This window comes from Bos indicus x Bos taurus, chromosome 15 (assembly GCF_003369695.1).
Source record: "Bos indicus x Bos taurus breed Angus x Brahman F1 hybrid chromosome 15, Bos_hybrid_MaternalHap_v2.0, whole genome shotgun sequence".
NCBI classification, from domain to species: Eukaryota; Metazoa; Chordata; class Mammalia; order Artiodactyla; family Bovidae; genus Bos; species Bos indicus x Bos taurus.
In genome coordinates, this window is record NC_040090.1 from 80,117,115 (window position 1) to 80,135,337 (window position 18,223).

Below are 18,223 nucleotides of genomic sequence, written 5' to 3' on the forward strand. Positions count from 1 at the left end.
CATAGCTTTGACTAGATGAACCTTTGTTGGAAAAGTAATGTCTTTGCTTTTTAATTAAATGCTGTCCAGTTTTGTCATAGCTTTTCTTCCAAGGATCAAGCATCTTTTAATTTATTTCATGGCTGCAGTGACCATCTTCAGTGATTTTGGAGCCCCCAAAATTAAAGACTCTCACTGTTTTCATTGTTTCCCCATCTATTTGCCATGAAGTGATTGAACCACGTGCCATGATCTTTGTTTTCTGAATGTAAAATTTTAAGCCAATTTTTTCACTCTCCTCTTTCACTTTCAACAAGAGACTCTTTAGTTCCTCTTTGCTTTCTGCCATAAGGGCAGTGTCATATGCATATCTGAGGTTATTGATACTTCTCCCAGAAATCTTGACTCCAGCTTGTGCTTCATCCAGCCTGGCATTTCACATGATACACTCTACATACAATATAAATTAGCAGGGTGACAATATACAAACTTGGTATACTCCTTTCCCTATTTACAGCCAGGCTGTTGATCCATGTCCAGTTCTAACTGTTGCTTCTTGACCTGAATAGAGATTTCTCTGAAGGTAGGTAAGGTGATCTGGTATTTCCATCTATTTAAGAATTTTCCACAGTGTCAGACTTTAATTTTTTTTTTTTTTTTTGCTCCAAAATCACTGCAGATGGTGACTGCAGCCATGAAATTAAAAGACGCTTACTCATTGGAAGGAAAGTTATGACCAACTTAGATAGCATATTGAAAAGCAGAGACATTACTTTGCCAACAAAGGTCCATCTAGTCAAGGCTATGGTTTTTCCAGTGGTCACGTTGGATGTGAGATTTGGACTGTGAAGAAAGCTGAGCATGGAAGAATTGATGCTTTTGAACTGTGGTGTTGGAGAAGACTCTTGAGAGTCCCTTGGACTGCAAGGAGATCCAACCAGTCCATTCTGAAGGAGATCAGCCCTGGGATTTCTTTGGAAGGAATGATGCTAAAGCTGAAACTCCAGTACTTTGGCCACCTCATGTGAAGAGTTGACTCACTGGAAAAGACTCTGATGCTGGGAGGGGTTGGGGGCAGGAGGAGAAGGGGACGACAGAGGATGAGATGGCTGGATGGCATCACTGACTCGATGGATGTGAGTTTGAGTGAACTCCGGGAGTTGGCGATAGACAGGGAGGCCTGGCATGCTGCAATTCATGGGGTCGCAAAGACTCAGACACGACTGAGCAGCTGAACTGACTGAACTAACTGATACAGTCAAAGGCTTTGGCGTATTCAATAATGCAAAAGTAGATGTTTTTCTGGAATTCCCTTGCTTTTTCGATGATCCAACAGATGATCCTCTTCCTTCCTTTTTAGGAGTCCTTACAAACAGCTGAGAATAAAGAGAAGCCAAAGGTAAAGGAGAAAAGGAAAGATATACCCATCTGAATTCAGAGTTCCAAAGAATAGCATAGAGAGGTAAGAAAGCCTTCCTCAGTGATCAGTGCAAACAAATAGAGGAAAACAATAGAACAGAAATATTAGAGATCTCTTCAAAAACGTTAGAGATACCAAGGGAACATTTCATGAAAAGATGGGCACAATAAAGGGCAGACACTATATAGACCTGGTAGATGCAGAAGACATTAAGAAGAGGTGGTAAGAATACACAGAATAACTACAAAAATGATCATCATAACCCAGATAACCACGATGTTATGATCACTCACCTAGACCCAGACATCTTGGAATGCAAAGTCAAGTGGGCCTTAGGAAGCATTAGTACAAACAAAGCTAGTGGAGGGGGTGGAAATCTATTTAAGCTTTGGAGAAAAATTTTTTTCAATTACAGTTTTTATTTCTTTTATAAACTACTGCCTCTACTTTGACCTTTTTATACTTCTGGTGCTTTCTTTCATATTTATTTTCCTTTTCTTTCTCTCTTTTTTTAATTAAAAATTTTTAAAGTCATTAAGAATTTTTCTACATTTATTCCTTTGTGTGCTTTTACCACTGTCTTTTCCCCCTTGCAGTAAATCTTTAATATATATAAATCTTCTTTATCTATGTCTATTTAACTCTGCATTTCTATTCTTTCTTTTCCTCACTGTATTTGTTAGTTTGTCATGTTTTATTTGCTTTTTTCTCAACTAAAACAAATTGTCACCTTGTTTCAGTTTTGTTTTCTAGTCTCTGATTTAGTTAGTTTTATTCTTAAATGGTGGATGTCAGTTTTGGTTTCCTTTGTTCACCAGGTCAATCTAATCTATTATACTTTATTTATTTGTTTGTTTTTCAACTGTTTCGATTTTTACTTATGGATGTATATGTATGTGTGTATATTTCATTATTTTAGTTATAGCCTGATTTTGTAATTGCCATTTGTCTGGGAGTGTGTCTTTTGTTTCTTGTTTTTGGGTATTTGCTTTAATCCCATTTAATGCTCAACAAACCACCTGTGTAATCTCTGTTCCTGGCCCAAAATCAAGTCCTGAGCATCTGGAGTGGGAGCGCTGACTCTAAGACCCTAAACAACCAGAGAACTCCTAACCCTATGGAGTATCAAATAATGAGATCCCCCACAAAGGCAACCACTTATATACAAGATCGGGCATCACCTAACTGCCAGTAGCACCCTGTGCAAGATGCCTCATCCAAACAACAAAGAAGATAAAAATACAAACCCAATATTCAGCATACAGGATTGCCACCTCACTAGGCCAAGCCTATCAGAAGAAAACAAAGAAGAAAACTTCACCTTCTTCCACTAGAACTCAAGTACAAGTCACACCGTACATGAAGCTTACATAAACCATTGGACAAACCTTATGAAGGCACAAACCAAAATGAAGAAAGAGTTCAACCCTGAAGCCCAGGAAAAGTAGACCTCAAACACAATAAGTTAAAAAAATAAATAAATAATGAAAGTGGAGAGAAATACTGCACAAATGAAGAAAAATTTAGAAACACACAAGTCCAAGTAAATGAAAAGGATATAGGCAAACTATCTGAAAAAAGAATTCAGAATAATGATAGTAAAGATGATCCAATAGCTTGAAAATAGAATGGAGAAAATGCAAGAATCAATTAAAAAAGACCTAGAAGTATTAAAGAATAAACATACAGAGACAAACAACACAATTACTGAAATAAAAAATACTCTAGAAGGAATCCACAGAAGAATATCTGAAGCAGAATAGGTCAGTGAGCTGGAAGATAAAATGGTGGAAATAATTGCTGAAGAGCAGAATAAAGTAAAAAGAATGAAAATAACTGAGGACAGTCCCAGAGCCCTCTGTGACAATATTAAATGCATCAACATTCAAATTCTAGGGGTCCTAGATGAAGAAGAAAAAAAGAAAAGATATTAGAAAATTTTTGAAGAGATTGTAGTTGAAAATTTCCCCAATATGGAAAAGGAAATAGTCAATCATGTCCAAGAAGTACAGAGTCCCATACAAGATAAACCCAAGGAGAAACAGGCCAAGGCACATACTAATCAAACTAACAAAGATTAAACACAAAGAAAGAAAATTAAAAGCAGCAAGGAAAAACAAGTAAAATACAAAGGAAACACCATATGTTTAACTGCTGATCTTTCAGCAGAAACTCTGCAGGCCAGATGGGAATATATTTAAAGTACTTAAAGGGAAAATTCTACAACCAAGATTACTCTACCCAGCAAGGATATCATTCAGAACTGATGGAGAAATCGAAAGCTTTACAGAGAAGCAAAAGTTAAGAGAATTTAGTACCATCAAGCCAGCTTTACCACAAACGTTCATAGGACTTATATAGCCAGGAAATACAAGAGAAGAAAAAGATCTACAAAAACAAACCCCAAACAATTAATAAAATGGCAATAGGAATATATATATCAATAATTACTTTAAATGTAAATGGATTAAATGCTCCAACCAAAAGACACAGACTGGCTGAATGGATACAAAAACAAGACCCATATGTATGCTGTCTACAAGACACCCACTTCAGACCTAAAGAAAGACACATAAAGACTGAAAGTGAGAGGTTGAAAAATATATTCCATGCAAATGGGAAATCAAAAGAAGGCTGGAATAGCAATCCCTATATCAGACAAAAAAATAGACCAAAAATAGATAATTTTACAGGCTATAAGGAAGGACACTACATAATGAACAAGGTGTCAATCCAAGATGAAGACATAACAATTGTAAATATCTTTGCACCCAACACAGGAGCCCCTAAATACATAAGACAAACACTAATAGGCATAACAGGAGAAATTTACAGTAATGCAATAATAGTAGGAGACTTAACACCCCACTACACCACTGGAGAGATCATCAAAACAGAGAGTTAATAAGGAAGCACAAGTCTTAAATGATGCATTAGATCAGATGGATCTCATTGATATCCTCAGGATATTCTATACAAATGCAGAAGAATACACCTTCTTCTCAAGTGTACATGGAACATTCTCCAGGATAGACCACATCTTGGGTCACAAATCAAACCTCAATAAATTTAAGAAAATTGAAATTGTATCAAGCATCTTCTCTGACCACAAGGCCATGAGACTTAGATATCAATTGCAAGAAAAAAAAAAAAAACTGTAGAAACAAAAAACACATGGAGATTAAACAATGCATTTCTAAATAATGAACAGGTTTACTGAAGAACTCAAAAGGGAAATAAAAAATTTTCTAGAAACAAATGACAATGAAAACATGACAACTCAAACCTATGGGATGCAACAAAAACAGTTCTAAGAGGAAACTTTATAGCCATACAATCCTACATCAAGAAACAATAAAAACACTGAATAGACAACCTAGTTTTATACCTAAAACAACTGGAGAAAGAAGAAAAAAAATTACCAAAGTTAGCAGAAGGAAAGAAATCATAAAAATCAGAGCAGAAATAAATGGAAAAGACAGGAAAGAAATATTAGTAAAGGTTAACAAAACTAAAAGTTGGTTCTTTGAGAAGATAAGCAAAAATGACAAACCTTTAGCCAGACTCATCAAGGAAAAATAAAGAAGAATCAAATCAGCAAAATTAAAAATGAAAAAGGAGAGGTTACATCAGACAATGCAGAAATACAAAAGATTATAAGGGACCATTATGAGCAACTATTTGACAAAATAAATAAATAAATAAAAAACATAACCTGGAAGAAATGGACAGATTTATAGTAAAGTTCAATATCCCAAGACTGAAGCAGGAATAAATAGAAATTATGAACAAGACAATTACAAGCACTGAATTTGACCAAAAATCTCCCAAAAAACAAAAACCCAGTACCAGATGGCTTTGCAGGTGAATTCTATCAAAAATTCAGAGAGGAGCTAATACCTATCCTTCCAAGGCTCTTTCAAAAATCGCAGAGGAAGGAACACTTCAAACTCATTCTATGAGGTCACCATCACCCTGACACCAAAACCAGACAAAAACAACACAAAAAAGAAAACTACAGGCCAATATCACTGATGAACATAGATACAAAAATCTTCAGAAAAAAATTCTAGCAAAGAGAATTCAACAGCATATTAAAAAGTTCGAACACCATGATTAACTTGGGTTTATTCCAGGGATGCAAGGATTCTTCAGTATAAGCAAATCAACCAATGTGGTACACCATAGTAACAAGCTAAAAGATAAAATCAATATGATAATCTCAATAGATGCAGAAAAAGCCTTTGATAAAATTCAGCACACATTTATGATTAAAGCCATTCAAAAATGGGCATGAAGGAACCTACCTCAACATAGAAAATCCATATATGATAAGCCCAGAGAAAATATTATTCTCAATGATGAAAAACTGAAACCATTCCATCTAAGATCAGGAACAAGACAAGGAACTCTGTACTCACTACTATTATTCAACATAGTTTTTGATGTCCTAGATATGGCAATCAAAGAAGAAGAAGAAGACGAAAAAAAAAAAAAAAGGAATCCAGATCAGAAAAGAAGAAATAAAGCTTTCACTGTTTGCAGATTACATGATACTGTACATAGAAAACCATAAAGATACTATCAGAAAATTACTAGAGCTAATCAGTGAATTTAGCAAAGTTGTGGATACAAAATCCATACACAGAAATCACTTGCATTCCTATATACTAACAATGAAAAATCAGAAAGAAAAAATAAGGAAACAGCCCCATTCACCATTGCAACATAAGGATAAAATAGGAATAAACCTACCTAAGGAGACAAAAGAACTGTATACAGAAAATTTTAAGACATTGATGAAAGACATCAAAATGACAAACAGATGGAGAGATATTCCATGTTCCTCAGTTGGAAGATTCAATATTATGAAAATGACTGTACTACCAAGTGCAATCAACAGATTCAATGCAATCCCTATCAAATTACCAATGGCATTTTTCACAGTTCAGTTCAGTTCAGTCACTGAGTTGTGTCTGACCCTTTGTGACCCCATGAACCGCAGCACGCCAGACCTCCCTGTCCATCACCAACTCTCGGAGTTTACCCAAACTCATGTCCATTGAGTTGGTGACACCATCCAACCATCTCATCCTCTGGCATCCCCTTCTTCTCCTGCCCTCAATCCCTCCCAGCATCAGGGTCTTTTCAAATGAGCCAGCTCTTCGCATCAGGTGGCCAAAGTATCCGAGTTTCAGCTTCAACATCAGTCCTTCCAATGAACACCCAGGACTGATCTGCTTTAGGATGAACTGGTTGGATCTCCTTGCAGTCCAAGGGACTTGAAGAGTCTTCTCCAACACCACAGTTCAAAAACATAAATTCTTTGGCATTCAGCTTCCTTTGTAGTAAATCTCTCACATCCATACATGACTACTGGAAAAATCATAGCCTTTACTAGACGGACCTTTGTTGACTAAGTAATGTCTCTGCTTTTTAATATGCTATCTAGGTTGGTCATAACTTTCCTTCCAAGGAGGAAGTGTCTTTTAATTTCATGGCTTCAATCACTATCTGCTGTGATTTTAGAGCCCCCCAAAATAAAGTCAGCCACTGTTTCCACTGTTTCCCCACCTATTTGCCATGAAGTGATGGGAATGAATGTCATGATCTTAGTTTTCTGAATGTTAAGCTTTAAGCCAACTTTTTCGCTCTCCTCTTTCACTTTCATCAAGGGGCTCTTTAGTTCTTCACTTTCTGCCATAAGGGTGGTGTCATCTGCATATCTGAGGTTATTGATATTTCTCCCGGCAATCTTGATTCCAGCTAGAACAAAAATTATCACAATTCATATGGAAACACAAAAGATTCTGAATAGCCAAAGCAGATTTGAGAATGAAGAATGGAGCTGGAGGAATCAACATTCCTGATTTCAGATTATACTACAAAGCTACAGTTATCAATACAGTACGGTACTGGTACAAAAACAGAAATATAGACAAATGGAACAAGATAAAGAGCCCAGAAATATACCCATGCACCTATGGGTACCTTATTTTTATCAAAGGATGAAAGAATATAGAAAGCGTCAAAAATAGTGTCTTCAAAAAGTGGTGCTAGGAAAACTGGACAGCTACATGTAAAATAATGAAGTTAGAATACTTCTTAACACCATACAGGAAATAAACTTAAAATGGATTAAAGAACAGAACAGAAACAATAAAACTCTTAGGAGGAAAGCATAGGCAGAACACTCGATGACATAAATCACAGAAAGATCCTCTATAACCCACTTCCAGAATAATGGAAATAAAAACAAAAATAACAAAATGGGACCTAATTAAGCTTAAAAGCTTTTTTGCACAGCAAAGGAAACCACGCTGCTGCTGCTGCTGCTGCTGCTGCTGCTAAGTCACTTCAGTTGTGTCCGACTCTGTGCAACCCCATAGACGGCAGCCCACCAGGCTCCACCATCCCTGGGATTCTCCAGGCAAGAACACTGGAGTGGGTTGCCATTTTCTTCTCCAATACATGAAAGTGAAAAGTGAAAGTGAAGTCGCTCAGTCATGTCTGACCCTTCGGGACCCCATGGACTGTAGCCTACCAGGCTCCTCCACCCATGGGATGTTCCAGGCAAGAGTACTGGAGTGGGGTGCCATTGCCTTCTCCAAGGAAACTATAAACAAGGTAAAAACACAATCTTCAAAATGGGAGAAAATAATAACAAAGGAAACAACTTACAAATATATTAGTTTTCAAAACATATAAGCACCCCATACCAGAAAAACAAACAACTCAATCAAAAAGTGGGAAAGACAGAAACTGCAATGAGATACCACCTTGCACTGCTCAGAATCAGTTCAGTTCAGTTGCTCAGTTGTGTCTTTGCACCCCCAAGGACTGCAGCACACCAGGCTTCCTTGTCCATCACCAACTCCCAGAGCCCGCTCAAACTCATGTCCATCAAATCGGTGATGCCATCCAACAGCCTCATCCTCTGTCATCCCATCCACCTCCTGCCTTCAATCTTGCCAGCATCAGGGTTTTTCCAATGAGTCAATTCTTCACATCAAGTGACCAAACTATTGGAGTTTCAGCTTCAGCATCAGTCCTTCCAATGAACATTCAGGCCTGATTTCCTTTAGAATTGGCTGATTGGATCTCCTTGAAATCCAAGGGACTCTCAAGAGTCTTCTCCAACACCACAGTTCAAAAGCATCAAGTCTTCCATGCTCAGCTTTCTTTATAGTTCAACTCTCATATCCATACATGACTAATGGAAAACCATAGCTTTGACTAGACGGACCTTTGTTGGCAAAGTAATGTCTCTACTTTTTAATATGGTGTCTAGATTGGTCATAAATTTTCTTCCAAGAAGCAAGCATCTTTTAATTTCATGGCTGAAGTCACCATCTGGAGTGATTTTGGAGGTCCAAAAATAAAATCTGTCACTGTTTCCATTGTTTACCTATTTGCCATGAAGTGATAGGACCAGATGTCATAATCTTAGTTTTCTGAATGTTTAGTTTTAAGCCAACTTTTTCACTCTCCTCTTTCACTTTCCACAATAGGCTTTTAGTTCTTCTTCACTATCTGTCATAAGGGTGGCCAGAATGGCTATCATCAAAATATCTACAAACAATAAATGCTGGAAAGGATGTGGAGAAAAGGGAACCCTCTTGCACTGATGATGGAAATATAAATTGATACAGCCACTATGAAAGACAATATGGAGATTCCTTAAGAAACTAGGAATAAACCCACCATATGACCCTGCAATCCCACTCCTAGACATTAACCTGAGGAAACCAAAATTGAAAAATACCCATGTATCCCAGTTTTCTTTGCAGCATTATTTACAATTGGTAGAACATGGAAGCAACCTAGATGTCCTTCAATAAATGATGAATAAAGAAGCTATGGTACATATATGCAATGGAATATTACTCAGCCATAGAAAGGAACTCATTTGAGTCAGTTTGAATGAGATGGATGAACCTAGAGCCTACTATGACATAGTAAACTAAGTCATAAAGAGAAATATAAGTATCATATACTAATGCATATATATGGAATCTAGAAAGGTGGTGCCAATGAGTTTATTTGCAGTGTAATGAGAGAAGCAGACATAGAGAACAGACTTATGAATATCATGGGGAGACGGGAGGAGAGGGTGAGATGTATGGAAAGAGTAGCATGGAAACTTACATCACCATATGTAAAATAGATAGCCAACGGGAATTTGCTGTATGACTCAGGAAACTCAAACATGGGCTCTGTATCAACTTAGAGGAGTGGGATAGGGAGGGAGATGAGAGGGAGGTTCAAGAGGGAGGGGACATATGTATACCTATGGCTGATTCCTGTTGAAGTTTGACAGAACACAACAAAATTCTGTAAAGCAATTATCCTTCAATTAAAAAACAAATCAATTTTAGAAAAGAAATAGATATCAACATTTCATTTATGTTTTATTTGTTCTGCTTAGTTGCTGCTATTCCAATATTTCATAACATCTTTCAAGGAAAATGTGTAATATTTTCCTTGAGAGCTCTTTTAAAAAGCTTTTTTTTTTTTTTTTTTAAAAAAAAGCTCTTTTGCAAAGAGCTTTGGACTTCCTGAGTAACTTAATAAACACAAATGAGATATATTTTGGTGGAATAAGTACTACACTAGCAGTCAAAATCTAGAGTTCTACTCCAATGCTTCTTATTGCTGATTCACTCACTGGTCATGTTACCTTGAGCAAGACACGAAACTTTGTGGTGTTAAGTATAATGTGTATTATTATATATATGGACTTCCCTGGTGGTTCAGTGTTAAAAGAAGCTGGCTGCAATGCGGGAGACACGGGGTTGATCTTTGGGTTGGGAAGATCCCCTGAGGAAGGAAATGGATACTCACTCCAGCATTCTTGCTTGGGAAATCCCATGGACAGAGGAGTCTGGTGGGTCCCTGGGGTTGTGAGAGTCGGACATGACTTAGTGACTAAATAACAACACTATTATTATATATATGACAAAAATATGATCTATACAATATTACATATTAGATAGAGAGAGTGGTTGCCCCTGTTTCCTGACATAGAGTTCCTAAAATGCTTGTAATTTCCTGAGTGATAGGGTGCTAAAAACATCTTTTTTTTTTTTCTAATATTCGTTCTCTGAAGCTGATTTCTGCTGTAGGAGCATTTAAGACCTTTGGAGTCTCCAGAGTGATGAGTGTATTTCATATGCTAATGAGATCACTGGTGTCTGATGGCTTTAGATAACTTCAGATGGTGGCTGGTCAGCAGAAAGACAAAGCCAACATTAGAATTTGAAACTTCCAGCCCCACCATACATCCCCTGAGGAGAGGAGAGGAACATGAGATTGAGTTTATAAGCAATCTTGTCTGTGAAGAAGCGTTCATAAGAAAAACCCTAACCTATGAGGTCTGGAGATCTTCTGGGCTGGCAAACATATCCATGTGTCAAGCTGGTGTAGGAAAAGAAGTTCTTGCCTTCAAGACTCTTTTGGACCTCAAATATGTCAGTCTTCATCTGGCTGTTCATCTATATTCTTTATAATAAACCTTTTTCCCTAAGTTCTGTGAGCCATTATAGCAAAGACTTAAATCTGAGGATGAATTATGGGAACTTCAGATTTGCAGCCAGTTGGTGAGATGTACAGCTGATACCTGGGGCTTGCTGGTGGTGTCTGAAGTAAAGAGGATGCCTGGATGGAGGGGTAGTATTATGGGATTGTGCCCTTAATCTGTGGAGTCTGTGCTAATTTCACATAGTATCAAAATGTAATTATAAGTCATCCAGTTGTTGTTGGTAGGGTTGGAGAACTAGTCAGAGTGGGAAAACTCCCACTTTTGGTGTCAGAAGTGTTCTGTGGGTAGAGGAAAAGAGACATTTCTTTTTAATCTTTGAGCCTGGTTTTGATCATTTATATAAAGGGAAGCACAACACCCACATAAATTCCTAAAGAATTTCTTTCAAGATGGGTGGGAAAATAGTTGCAAAGATACTTTGAAAACTGACATGTTGGACAAACTTAAGGGATTATTATTATACGTACCATTGTTTTTGTGGGGGAAAGCCTTCCAAGTTCTAAATAACATTTATGCAAACAAACTTGAGAAAACAACCCGTTTGCATAATGAGAATTTCCTATATTTAGGAGTCATGTTTATACAGATAAAATTGTCTGAAGTAGTTCATGCACAGGTCCTGATAAGGAAGTTGACATGGAAATACTTTTTACTCTGGTTAAATTTAAAAGTTTTCATGTGGATTAATTTTCAAATTAGTCTCATGCAATTGAAACAGAGAAGATAGAAGAAAGAGAATTCAAAGTCTGCTAGTACAAAGATTTGACTTCATAAGTGCTATCATAAGGATAGCACTGAGTGTACAATAGGAAATTAATAAGCATCTTTCATGAAAGGCAGAACAAGTTTAAAGTTGCAACACTATAGGGCCACTGGAAATCTAATATGAAGTACAAAAGAAGCTATTGATTTTTCAGTTAGCTGAGCAACAACAAAAAAATGAAGCAATTACGCAGAGGGAACTCTCAAGACAGCCTTAAATACAGACAAATCAATGCAAATATTTGTTATTCCTCACTGTCTTCATTTTCTGAAAAAACAAAGCAAAACATTTTTAAGTGTTTATGCATATGATGTGCTGTGCATACCATGGGTAAATTTCAGATACTATTCAATAATGAACCCCTCAAAATGCAACTATGCCAGTAAAATGAGCAGGATAAGCTTTGTTTAGTTCTGCAATAATCTGTGTTAGCTCATTTGTGAAAACCAGCCTTTATCAATCTGAACTAAAGTTTTAAATACTTTTGATGTCAAATATAAAATGTAAGTCTGGTTATCTACTCACTCTCAAAAATACAGAGTCCAGTTGGCTGTAAGATAGTGGCAGAGAGCAACATTTAGCAATATTGGTCAAAATATATGTTAATGATTGTCCCAGTATTATGACCATGATCATCATTATCATTATCATAATTAATTACTATCTAATCAGTGAAGCAATATGTTGTTGTTCTTTGTTATGCTAATAGACCTATTGTCTGAAAATCCAATATTAGTTTACAGAAAGATAATTAATACATAAACTTTGGAGATAATTTATTTTAATAGGTACAAATTGAAGTGGTGGTGGAAGTCAAAAAGGATAATAAAATTTTAAAATTTAGCTTGTGTAGACCCACTCTTCTCAAAGACTACTCATCTCTTAGATGGTTTCCTTTAAATCTTCAATCCCTTCTCTCTCTATCCACACATGAAACATTAATATTCAGGTTCAGTGTCTCATATTCTTCTTCATCTATATAATTTATTTAATGAATCCCCATTAATTAGTTTGCATTTATATTTTGATGATGCCAAAATGTCTAGATCTGTGCCAGGAATCTCTCAAAATCAGGATATTTCATTGGCTAGTGTTACTCTATACATCGTTCCTTTATGTGGATTGAACACATTTGCCTCTCCTACCTTGCCTTCTTAGAAATAACAAAGAGGCATTTTAAAACAGAATTGATCTATATTAATGTGGAAAAATAAGAAAACAGAGTCATCAATACTATTTGAGAAATTGTTGAAAGACTCTAGGTGGATAGCTTGAAAATTACAGAGTGATAACTACTCTAGTGAATTGTTGAAAAAGGCAAGGAAGATTCCGTTCAAAGGCAAAAAATAAAAAAAGAAAGAAGAAGGTCCAGCAACAATCTATATGATGATTTACTGAAGAATTAAATTCAGAATTGATGGTACTACTGGGCCTTTTTATCTCGTTTTCTGAACCACCAATCTCACCTTCCATTCTTAGAGTCAAATGGTGAGCTTCATTTACATTCATACTGAAACAGTGGCATAATTCTTGGCACTTAAGGAAGAATGAGAAATCCTTAGGGAATATGGGCTAGTTGCATGACATGATTGCTCAGTTACTTCAGTCATATCTGACTCTTTGTGACCCTATGGACTGTAGCCCAAGAGGCTCATCTGTGCATGGGATTCTTACCATTTCCTTCTCTGATTCCATCCCTTCCGCATAAAAACTGAAGGCAGACTGTAGTAAACAGACAATATCCTTTAAATAATAGAAAATTTTATATTCATTAATTACTATAGAAAACCAGCATGTCAAAATGACTATAAGACTTTGAGCAAGCTCTGGGAGATGGTGAAGAACAGGGAAGCCTGGTGTGCTGCAGTCCATGAGGTCACAAAGAGTCAGCCGTTGGACATGACTGAGTGACTGAACAACAATAACAACAACCTAAGGCAATCTACAGATGCAACACAATCCCTATCATCAATGGCATTTTTCATAGAACTAGAACAAAATAATCTCAAATTATATAGAGACACAAAAGACTCTGGATATTGAAAGCAATCTTGAGAAAGAAAAACAGAGCTGGAGGAATCAGGTTCTCTGACTTCAGACTATACTACAAAGCTGGAGTCATCAAACAGTATGGTATTGTCACAAAAACAGAAATATAGGTCAGTGGAACAGGACAGAAAACCCAGAAATAAACCCGTGCACCACTCTCTTCTCCAGGTGAAGGGAAGGGAAACAAAATGCTCCCTTCTTCAGGGGATGTTCCCAATCCAGGGATCAAACCCAGGTCTTCTGCATTGTGAATGAATTCTTTACCATCTGAACCACCAGGGAAGCCCTATGGTCAATTATGCTATGACAAAGGAGGCAAGACTACCGAACCCTGGAAAAACAGTCAACAAATGGTGCTGGGAAAACTGGACAGCTGTCCCAGCTGTGTGGGTAGTGATAAAATAATCTGCCTGCAATGCAGGAGACATGAGAGATGTGGATACTATCCCTGGGTCAGGAAGATTCCTTGGAAGAGGAAATGGTAACCCACTCCAGTATTCTTGCTTAAAAAATACCATGAACATAGGAGCATAGTGGGCTATAGTCCATATGGCTGCAAAGCATCACACACAACTGAGTGACTGAGCACACACATGTAAAATATGTGAAAATGGACTAAAGACCTGAATGTGAGACTGGGATGCTATAAAACTTCTAGAAGAAAACATAGGCAGAACATTCTCTGACATAAATCACAGCAATCTTTTTTGATCTCTCTCCTAGAATAATAGAAATAAAAAAAAAAAAACACACACACAAATGGGATTTACTTAAACTGAAAAGTTTTTTTCACAGCAAAGGAAACAATAAACAAAACTAAAAGCAACCCACAGATTGGGAGAAAATATTTTCAAATGATGTGACCCACAAAGGAATAGTCTCCAAAATTTACAAACAGCTCACGATGCTTAACAGCATCAAAATAAACAAACTGATTGACAAATAGGTAGAAAATCTAAATAGACATTTCTCCAAAGAAGACATACAGATGACCAAGAGGTACATGAAAAGATGTTAAAAACTGCTTATCATTCAGTTCAGTTCAATACAGTCATTCAGTTGTGTCTGACGTTTTGTGTCCCCATGGACTGCAGCACACCAGGCTTCCCTGTCCATCACCTACTCCCGAAGTTTACTCAAACTCTTGTCCATTGAGTCAATGATATCATCCAACCATCTCATCCTCTATTGTCCCCTTCTCCTCCTGCCTTCAATCGTTCCCAGAATCAAGGTCTTTCCCAATGAGTGAGTTCTTCACATCAGGTGCCTAAAGCATTAAAGTTTCAGCCTCTCTGAAAGTCCTTCCAATAAATATTCAGGACTCATTTCTTTTAGGATTGACTGGCTTGCTCTCCTTGAAGTGCAAGGGACTCTCAAGAGCCTTCTCCTACAACGCAGGTCTAAAGCATCAATTCTTCCAAGCTCAGCTTTCTCTATGGTCCAAGTCTCACATCCACACATGACTACTGGAAAAACCATAGCTTTGACTAAACGGAACTTTGTTGGAAAAGTAATGTCTGATTTTTAATGTGCTGTCTAGGTTGGTTATAACTTCTCTTCCAAGGAGCAAGCATCTTTTAATTTCATGGCTGCAGTCAACATCTGCAGTGATTTTGGAGCTAAAAAAATAGTCTCTCACTGTTTCCATAGTTTTTCCATTTACTTGGTATGAAATGGTTGGACCAGATGCCATGATCTTAGTTTTCTGAATGTTGATTTTTAAGCCAATTTTTTCCACTCTCCTCTTTCACTTTCGTCAAGATCTCTTCACTTTCTGCCATAAGGATAGTGTCATCTGTATATCTGAAATTATTAATATTTCTCCTGGAAATCTTGATTCCAGCTTGTGCTTCATCCAGCCTGGTATTTTGTATGATATACTTTGCATATGAATTAAATAAGCAGGGTGACAATATACAGTCTTGATTTATTCCTTTCCCAATTTTGAACCAATCCATAGTTCCATGTCTGGTTCTAACAGTTTTTTCTTGACTTACATAGAGATTTCTCAGGAGGCTAGTAAGGTAGTCTGGTATTCCCATCTCTTTAAGAACTTTCCAGCTGGTTGTGACCACAATAAAAGAATTAGGCTTAGTCAATAAAGCAAAAGTGTATGTTTTTCTTGAGCTCCCTTGCTTTTTCAATGATTCAACATATGTTGACAATTTGATCTCTTATTCCACTGCCTTTTCTAAATCCAGCCTGAACATTTGGAATTTCATGGTTCATGTACTGTTGAAGCCTGGTTTGGAGAATTTTGAGCATTACTTTGCTAGCATGAGTCAGTCAGTCAGTCAGTTCAGTCGCTCAGTTGTGTCCGACTCTGTGACCCCATGAATCACAGCACTCCAGGCCTCCCTGTCCATCACCAACTCCAGGAGTTCACTCAAACTCACGTCCATCGAGTAGGTGATGCCATCCAGCCATCTCATCCTCTGTCGTCCCTTTATCCTCCTGCCCCCAATCCCTCCCATCATCAGGGTCTTTTCCAATGAGTCAACTCTTCACATGAGGTGGCCAAAGTATTGGAGTTTCAGCTTTAGCATCAGTCCTTCCAATGAACACCCAAGACTGATCTCCTTTAGGATGGACTGGTTGGATCTCCTTGCAGTCCAAGGGACTCTCAAGAGTCTTCTCCAACACCACAGTTCAAAAGCATCAATTCTTCAGTGCTCAGCTTTCTTCACAGTCCAACTCTCACATTCATACATGACCACTGGAAAAACCATAGCCTTGTGTAGACAGACCTTTGTTGGCAAAGTAATATCTCTGCTTTTTAATATGCTATCTAGGTTGGTCATAATTGTCCTTCCAAGGAGTAAGTGTGAGAGATGAGTGCAAATGTTCAGTAGTTTGAACATTTTTTGGCATTGTCTTTCTTTGGGATTGGAATGAAATCTGATCTTTTCCAATTTTGTGGCCACCACTGAGTGTTCTCAATTTGCTGGCATATTGAATGCAGCACTTTAACAGCAATACCTTTTAGGATTTGAACAGCTCAACTGGAAATCCATCACCTCCACTAGCTTTGCTCATAGTGATGCTTCCTAAGGGCCAACTGACTTTGCATTCCAGGTTGTCTGGCTCTAGGTGAGCATAACATCGTGGTTTCTGGGTCTTGACGATTTTTAGGTATAGTTTTTCTGTGTATTCTTGCCACCTCTTCTTAGTATCTTCTGCTTCTGTTAGGTTCATACAATTTATATCCTTTATTGTGCGCATCTTTGCATGAAATGTTCTCTTCGTATCTGTAATTTTCTTGATAAGGTCTCTAGTCTTTCCCATCCTACTGTTTTCCTCTATTTCTTTGCATTGATCACTGAGGAATGCTTTCTTGTCTCTCCTTGCTAGTCTTTGAAACTCTGCATCCAGATGGGTATATATTTCCTTTTCTCCTCTGCCCTTAGTTTCTCTTATTTTCTCAGCTATTTTTAAAGCCTCCTCAGACAACCATTTTGTGTTTTTGCATTTCTTTTTCTTGGGGATGATCTTGATTACTGCCTGTGTAGAATATCATGAACCACTGTCCATGGTTCTTCAGGCACTGTCTATCAGATCTAATCCTTTGAATCTATTTGTCACTTCCACTGCACAATGGTAAGGGATTTGATTTAGGTCATACCTGAATCATCTAGTGATTTTCCCCACTTTCTTCAATTTAAGTCTGAATTTGGCAATAAGGAGTTCATGATCTGTGCTATAGTCAGCTTCCTGTCTTGTTTTTGCTGACTGTATAGAGCTTCTCCATCTTTGGCTGCAAATAATATAATCAATCTGACTTTGGTATTGACCATGTCTATGTGTAGAATCTTCTCTTGTGTTGTTGGGAGAGGGTGTTTGCTATGACTAGTGCATTCTCTTGGCAAAACCCTGTCAGCCTTTGTCCTGCTTCATTTTTCACTCCAAGACCAAATTTGCCTGTTATTCCTGGTATCTCTTGACTTCCTATTTTTACATTCCAGTCCCCTATGAAGAAAAGGACATCTTTTTGGGGCATTAGTTCTAGAAGGTCTTGTAGGTCTTCATAGAACTGTTCAACTTCAGCTTGTTCAGCATTAGTAGTTGGGGTATAGACTTGGATTACTTTGCTTTTGAATGGTTTACCTTGGAAACAGATAGAGATCATTCTGTCATTTTTGAGATTGCCCCCAAGAACTGGATTTCAGAGACTTTTGTTGACTATGATGGCTACTTAATTTCTTCTATGGGATTCTTGCCCACAGTAGTAGATATAACAGTCATCTGAATTAAATTCACCCATCCTGGTCCATTTTAGTTCACTGATTCCTAAAATATCGATGTTCACTCTTGCCTCTCCTGTTTGACCACTTCCAATTTACCTTGATTCATGGACCTAGCTTTTCAGGTTCCTGTGCAATATTGTTACTTACAGCATCAGACTTTATTTCCATCACCAGTCATACCCACAACTGAGTGTTGTTTTTGCTTTGACTCTGCCTCTTCATTCTTT